This window comes from Schistosoma mansoni, chromosome W (assembly GCF_000237925.1).
Source record: "Schistosoma mansoni strain Puerto Rico chromosome W, complete genome".
NCBI lineage: Eukaryota > Metazoa > Platyhelminthes > Trematoda > Strigeidida > Schistosomatidae > Schistosoma > Schistosoma mansoni.
This window is the reverse complement of record NC_031502.1, coordinates 36532524-36540949: the sequence shown is the minus strand read 5'-3', so window position 1 is coordinate 36540949 and position 8426 is coordinate 36532524. Positions and strand designations below refer to the sequence as shown.

Sequence of the window (8426 nt, the reverse complement as noted above, 5' to 3'; positions counted from 1 at the left end):
TTCCCTTACAAAATATCTTGAAGTAATATAAAAAAAATTTTCCAAAATAACACGCGAATTAATTTGCAAACCAAATAGAAATAGAGGATTCATCCATGATTAAATTTCAAACAAAACTAGTTCTTCACTATTTGTAGAATTAGATACATTTCTATCTTACAACAAACCAAAAAATAATTAGTAGTGTTATGGCTTTTACAATTTACTACCAAAAAGAACGGATAATCAAGAACTAGTCTATAAATATTCAGCTGTAACTTTATAAAAACTACATGTTTAGTATTTAAAAATGAATTTTGAAAATTTCATTTTCTACAGTATCACATTTTCGTTTCAAAAAAACATATATATGCACAAAGTTTACATAGTGCTTACAATGTCGGGTCACCTAGACTTGTGGCTATATTGCAACATGGTTGATAGGATTCGATCTGCACTATGAAGGACCTGACACATGTAACATTGATCACCACCCAATGATCAATCAATTGTAAATACATTTAGTTCTATGGGAGGTCAGTAGCGTCCCGGATAACCCATCGGTAATGTCTCTGAATGTGAAGCTGGGTGACATAGGATCGAATCCGCCAGAGAGTATCACTACCCTCAAGATTACAAGTACACCTTTCTGAAGAGTGCCAAATAGCACGAAACCTAAGTTTAGGGTTACCTGTCGACTACCTCCAACCACCATCTTATCTCGAAATTTATCTCATTAAATTATGAAAATGAGGTCATAAAAATAGATGTGGTTTTATGTCACAGGATTGAACTGTTTTCATGATAATATCAGGTGTTTGATATACTATTTACTCAAACAGCTATAAGTACATATAAATGTAGTCAATATAATGTTACCCAACTGTTTAGAAAATTCCGAGCTTGTGAGGTTTGTAGACATTGTTTGATTTGAAAACATACAAGTCAAATATCGTAGAAAAACAGGAAAGGTTGGATACCTGTTACTTCCTAGTATAGAACACTTCACAAAAATGAAACCAATTTGGTAACGAACCCGGAGCCTACAGGTTTTAAGATGAACATGTTACAGTTAAGCTATTCAACTGTTATAATAACGGTAAGTGTTTCCGACTTTAACCAATTAATGAAATTGTGGATCTGATAATCAAATATCAGCTATACGTTTAAACAAACATGTTAGTCTTTACGTATGGCTTTATATTCCGTTCAAGGTATATCGTTATTATTTATCCGTAAAAGTTAATCAAACTCTCGAGATACATGAGTATCTATGGATAAATGAAGCAGGCTTGAAACTAACAAAGCATCAAATATTCCATGTGTTCACATTAAGGATACGCAACTTACTTATATTTCTCACTTTTCTATCCCTTTTCTTGTCTTCTTCCTTTAACTTCACCTCTCACTATCTTGCAAACAGATTCATCCTCAAAATCAATAATATTTAGAAAACCAACAATATAAATAAATTTATTAAATTATGATTTTTTTTATTTCGAGCTGTAGACAAATCCGTAAAGATACAAATTCTCATGAGGTTTCCTTACGAATTCTATTCTTTAACTACTAATTAGTTTGATTTTCAGTCATCTTCATAACTTCCATACTTTTAAAGTTGTACCAAAAATAATTTGAAACTGACGAATTAAAAAAAAAAGAAAAATAATAACGGCTGAGTTAACTACTATTATTTTTTATTCAAAATAAAAACGTTAACAGTTTTCAATTCAGTTTAATTCAATTAAATTAAATAATACCGAATTTTGAAAAAACTAAAAAAAATGAAAAAAATTAAAACAAGACTATTTATTCACAAGCATGGTAAACACATCGATGGGAAGATTCAAACAAACAATACTAAGTGAATTCAAACTTCACCCCATCTCACAAGCAAGTGGCTATCAGGACTCAGTGGTCGAGTGGATAACGCGATGACGTTTGAAGCGAGGGTACTGGGTTCGAGTCCCAGAGTGAACACCAACTCTGAGATGCAGGTACATCCAGCTGACGAGTCCCAAATAGGATGAGACGCGCGTCCTGGATTCCATTGCTAGCCACTATCCATCTCTGCTTACCATGCTTGTGAATTAAGGTATATCGAGGCAATACACACAGTATGCACATATGCCAATTAGAGACTGACCAGTTGCAGTCCTAAACACATCGATAGGAAGATTCAAACAAACAATACTAAGTGAATTTAAGACTATTTATTGTTAGAATTATAAAATTCAATTTTATTTTCTCTATATAAATCTGTTGTATTTTAAATTAAACCAATATATTAAATACACTTGGTATTGTTTGTTTTAATCTTCTACATCCAGCTGACGAGTCCCAAATAGGATGAAACGCGCGTCCTGGATTCCACTGCTAGCCACTATCCATCTTTGTTTACAATGCTTGTAAATTAAGGTTATATTGAGGCAATACACACAGTATGCACATATGCCAATAAGAGACTGATCAATTGCGATCCTAAAAATCAGTGGGAAGATTCAAACAAACAATACCAATTGAATTTAGACTTCACTCGATTGCACAAGCAAGCGACTATCAGGATTCAGTAGCTCAGTGGATAACGAGATGGCGTTTGAAGCAAAAGGTACTGGGTTCGAGTCCCATGGTGAACATCAACTCTGAGATACAGGTACATCCAGCTGACGAGTCTCAAATAGAACGAAACGCGCGTCCTGGATTCCATTGCTAGCCATTATCCATCCTTGTTTATAATATATTAAATAGTTGGAAAGGTCAAATTTTATTTTTTTTAAAACTATGTAAAATTTAGATGTATGAAGAAACTAGTATTGAAAAGAATCGACAATAATTTCGGCGTTTAACTACTAAATCATAATGCTTTTCAATTATTTCAAAATATATCAACTTATTATCCATTGTTACTGTAATATGTATTATAATTGTCATAACTATGAAACAGTTATTCAAATACTACTATTTTGAAGTAAAACCGTTTTTTAGGTAAACTAATAATTTTCAAAAACCGATAAGTCCTGGGTTCGGATCTCGCGTGAGCGGGATCATGGATGCGCACTATTGAGGAGTTCCATACTAGAATGAAACTGCCATCCAGTGCTTTCAGGTTTTCCATGGTGGTCTAGCTTCAATTAACTCATGATCTCAACCATTAAATTAGAATATTTTTTATTAATTCAATGAGTTTTGGTTTTGATTTATTTAGCAAATGATTTTTAATCAAAAAGAAAAATTTGCAGAGATCAAACAATTCGTTTGTCTAATAAATACATGTTTAATTGAACGTATCAATTCAAAAAACTTAAGGTTAACATAGTCTTGAAGTTTTGCTTATTATTCAACATTGAATGACTTTTCGTTCAAAAATTGAATCTACTAGTTAAGGTCAATATTATATGATCAATGAAAATATTGTTTTACGTTTTGAATATAATTTCTTATCATAAATCAGCTTAAATTATTCTTCATATGACCGTAGTAAATAAATACCTGAACTCCAACTTAACGATGCTCACCAGTGATACTGAATAAAAGAACATCTATATATTACAAGTGAATTTCAGTTAAATTACATGGAAGTTGTTGCCAAATTTGTAGATTCTAGAATACATCATATGTAAGACAAAGAATATCTACTATTGAAAGATTTAAAACTACGTTGAAAAAGTTGTTCAATACTATAATTTTGCAATAGTTCTAAAGTTAATATCAATTAGTGATATAAATTAACTTTAATTTATTAACCATGACCACTCATATATAGCCACTGACAGGAAAGTCCTAAACACTGCCTTCTCGCGGCGTGGGTGTTATTTAAAAAATTCAGAGGACGAAAAGCGAATGTCCGGCACTTTGACCGGGTTAGTGGGTACGGAGAATCCACCTAGGCGATTTGGAAAACCCTGATCCAAATTCAATAGTGCACACAGGTTCCAGGATCCTTAGGGAACAAATGACGTATGAACTAATCGTTGGTCACCGGTTACCATGAGACTGCACCTCCTTACGTTGTTTCACTGTCTTTTGGATTAGACCTTTAGGTCAAAGGCTCCGGGTGTGGCCCCCTTAGAAAACCACCTGCTTCAGTTTGGGCGCACGAGCAGTATCCCAGCCCACATACAAATCAAATTCTGATTACAACCGAAAAAATTATTCTAGCTCCAATTTACCTTTAGATAAATCTCAAACACATTCATTTGATAACATTCGTTTTTATTATAATACGTCACTTAACTACTACTTTTTACTCTCATCCTTTGTATTCTTTCATTTTCTAACTTATACAGCAGCTCACCAATGGTGGAAACCCTGTTTTATCTAATCGGTCTCGAGTCACTGACTGGTCGAAAGTTGAATGCTACCACCGAATACGAATACTGAAACAGTCTTTCTGAAACCACGTATATTATTCAAATTGGCCTTCTTAAACTTTCACACACTAATGCAGATCGGACAACGGATAGGGTTAGTTATGTCTTTAGAAAGTCTCAACATCGATGTCTGCCGTCGATCCGAGACCCGTATTCAAAACTTTAGTGAAGTATTACGAATTCGTTCTCTGTCACTTCGGAAAGCTTGTTTCACATGCGTATATCTGGGGACCCTGTAGCATATTCGTCTGGTTTCACCAGCGTTGGTGTCTCACTAAGCGCTAGTTTAGTTATTTAGTTAGTTATTTAGCAATTATACGATAAAAAAATATATGCACAGTATTGATTCATAAATAGATCCCAAAGTTACCATTTATTATCTTTATCGGGACTAACACTTCTATAAATCTTTCTGTTTACTACTGAAATTAAAAGATGATTGTCAATCAAATCTTTTACATGGTTTAGCAGGAAAATTTCTTGAAAGTTGATAAAAGAATTTAAATAACTATCATTTTAAGTGGAATAAGTTTGTCCCATCGTAGTAACACAATGATAAGAGATCGAAAGCGATTATACTTCCAGTCATAGTATTTTATGGGTTAAAGTATGTGCACCATGCTTAAAGTAAACGCTATTTAAAATACCATCTGTAACAACAAGAATGTGATAAATAGCATTCCTAAATTTTCTAACCAATAGCATATAAGGAAATCACTTGTAATCGATATGGTAATAGCTATTTATGTTATATCTAATCAAAATAAGTGATCTTTGGTTTTAGGCTACATTTTCATCATCTCTAGCGAATGACAAGCAACATGATCGACGGAAACGTTCCCTGCGAAATCTTCACGTGATCTACGTGTGTTACTTAAATAATGGTTGGAATTAAAACAAAATAGCAAACAAAAGACACCAGTAGAAAAACACTAAATGTTTCCAAAATAGCTAAACTAACTTTTCCGTCAAACATATTCTTAATTTACCTGTAAAAGGTTTGATAAAACTGCTATCTAAGTAATAAGGAGGATATTATTCTTTTCTGTGAGCAGTTATTCTAGTTAAAAGTCTGACTATATTGCTTAGCTAAAATTAATTGACTCACTTGAACAATCTATTCAGATCGATATAATTCTATTAAATAAATCTTACTTTACTAATTCTAAACCAATTGCCACTTATTTTATTCTGTACTCTATCAAAATTGTAATTGCTTTATCAATTTAGTTAAATATGTATCTAGCTAGGAATTTAATAAGACACACTTTTCTTCACACTATCTTACTCGCTTACTCTTACTCTCACCATCTTTCTTTAATGTAGTAGTTCTTTTGAGTACTAAAAAAACGGAATATATTTATATAAAGTGTATGAAAAAATTTTTAAAAATGTTATTAGAAATTTATTTCAAGTGTTCATATTTTATTTGAAGTAGTTACTACTTACTTCTTATTGCATTCAAGCTAACCAGAGGTGTCTGAATAACACTTCCATACATTAGGTTGAATACAGGTATATTCACAAACCTTATTTGTATATACGTACAAACAAGTATATATCTAAATATAATCAGATAAGAGTAATGTTATAAGTCATTCATACAGAATAATAGTTTATTGACGTAAACTGAGCTTTTTATGTTTGGCTTACTTAGTTACTTAATTCATAATCACTCTGTAAGTACCATTTATCAATAAATTTATCTATCTATGAGTTAGTTTCATTTTATTTCTTTTTTGTCAACGATTAACGCACAAAATCATACATACGAAAAAATAATTTATTTCTCATAAACATAGAACATTTCCACAGTTATCAACAAAAATATCCTTTAATGGTTGAATTCATGAGTCAATTGAAGCTAGACCACCATGGAAAACCTGGAAGCACTGGATGGCAGTTTCATCCTAGTACGGGACTCCTCAGCAGTGCGCATCTACGATTTTGCCCAGCGAGATTCGAACCCAGGAACTATCGGTCCTTATAAACTTTAAAATAATTTAACGTTTTACTGAACTAGTTAAATGAACATTAAAAGTAAAGAATCGTTTTTTAATACTTCAAAGTCTGCCAGAATTACACATTTTTACGAATACTTTTGGAAGCAGGTGTTTGATATTCAAGTTTTATAATGAGTTTGTTAGCCTTCCTTAATTCAATGATAAATGTTTTTTGCAAAAAGTAAAGGAAAGCATGGAAAAGAAGATCTAGTCATCTATCGAACTTGTATGTAGTAAATGTAATTTCAGTGCAAAATATACAGTTATTTAAGTGAATCATTTGATTCTTCGGATATGTTGCTGAATTTTAAAAATTTCCAAAGTTTTCCATAAGAAAAGTTTATTAAACTACACATCTTTTAGTGTATTTTCATTTAAGTACATAACAATGAATGAACTAACATCTATTTCAAAAAAATAAGAAGTATTCTGAAAGTTAAATCCTTCTTTGAACTGTTAGTCTCGTGGTCATTATTTTCTAGATTAAAATGGTTAGTATCCTTATGGAGTCGCAATGAAAATAATCTTAACCCTAAATATTAAATATTTTCCCATCAAATTCAACCATTAAATTGGAAACGAACGGAGATACAAATATTTATTACTGTTTCTCATTATTACACTTGTACTAACTAACCGAAGATTTGACGAACTTTTATGAGAGCCCTTAACTACTGACTCCCAAAACAAAATTTTCACCTGTTCAAAATCTACCAATGGGAACACCAGAAAAACTAGTCATATCACGGTTTATCAAAATGTAATCGTTGGAACAGCGTTCCTGCAATCTTACGGAAATCAGGCTTCTGAATCCAATGCAAGTTAGTACACAAAATGTGATTTGGATAACTGTGAGCTGATGTATTTAAATGAGATGCTAAGTAACAAGGGTCTGAATGTCAAGAGCAGTATCGGTTCCCTCAGCACCACAAAAACACCTTATCAGTGAATGCCAATTAGCATGAAACTTAAGTTCGGGGATTTCAGTCCATTACCTCCAAACAACTAACACAATAACTTATTATAAAGGATTTTTTTAAGAAATTACGTCATTTATTATCATGTGCCGTATATCCAACTGGAAGCACAGTAAGCGATAAATCATCAGTTATATGAAGATTCAAAATCTTAACCAAAGAAAATTTACTCACATGTCATGAAAGAAGTCGAGAGATTATTGAACAAAGTGGTCTATTTTAAAATGTCAGCATAAAACTCAAACAACTGTCGAGTAATTCACCAATTCTTCTTCTCATTCTACATTATATACTTCCATCTTCAAGAATAATAAATACTGAATTATTTCCACAAAAAATTTTCAGAAAAATGCAATTACATATTGCCATAAAATGTAACAATTTCATAAGGATAGAGAAAGAAAGAAATTTGCATTACTATTACTTAATGAAAAAATGAATTTAGTATAATTTCTTCAGTGATGTTTTTTATTTTAATAAAACGAACCATATGACTATGTGTTGGAAACTAATCAGTTTGTTGAATTGTCGCCCACCCCCCTTCCACCTTGTCTCTACTATAAAATATGATACAACTCTTTTAATGATATTACTCATTAGATTAAAACAAATAGTGATTATATATGAATATTTTTTCTAGTAAATCTTAAGTAGTTCTAATTTGAAGAGTACCACTTGATAGTATCCATTTTGTTACTAAAATATCAGCTAATAATTATTCTAAATTATTCTATTCATTAAGATTTATTTTTCTAAAAAAGATCATTTTTTAAGTTGTAAAGATAGAAAATTAAGTCATTTCCCAGCATTCTGATATCCTATGTCTGTGGTGTATGCTACTTATATCGACAGAAACAAGGAGTATGTAGAAGGTTTGTCAAAAAAATATATTGAGAAGATTGAACTGAAGAAAACAGAAAGGAACTGAGAAGTGGGAGAATCATGAAGGATGAAAAGAATAATTGGTGAAAGATTTGCAAATGAATGTATGGTTTCCACATTTTACCAAAGAACTCTGTAATTTTGTGTTAGATAAAAAACTGGTTATCCTCACCAAGTCTTTGTTCATTACACTCTATCAGCATCAGAATTCAAAC

General features: G+C 31.7%; 1 non-coding gene across 1 annotated transcript; it reads left to right on the top strand.

Moving 5' to 3' along the window:
* The first annotated feature begins 2543 nt into the window (after nucleotides 1-2543).
* On the top strand, nucleotides 2544-2615 carry Smp_tRNA_00952_Pseudo_TTG.1.1. The gene has a single exon. It is a non-coding gene (tRNA).
* The last annotated feature ends 5811 nt before the right edge of the window (nucleotides 2616-8426 follow it).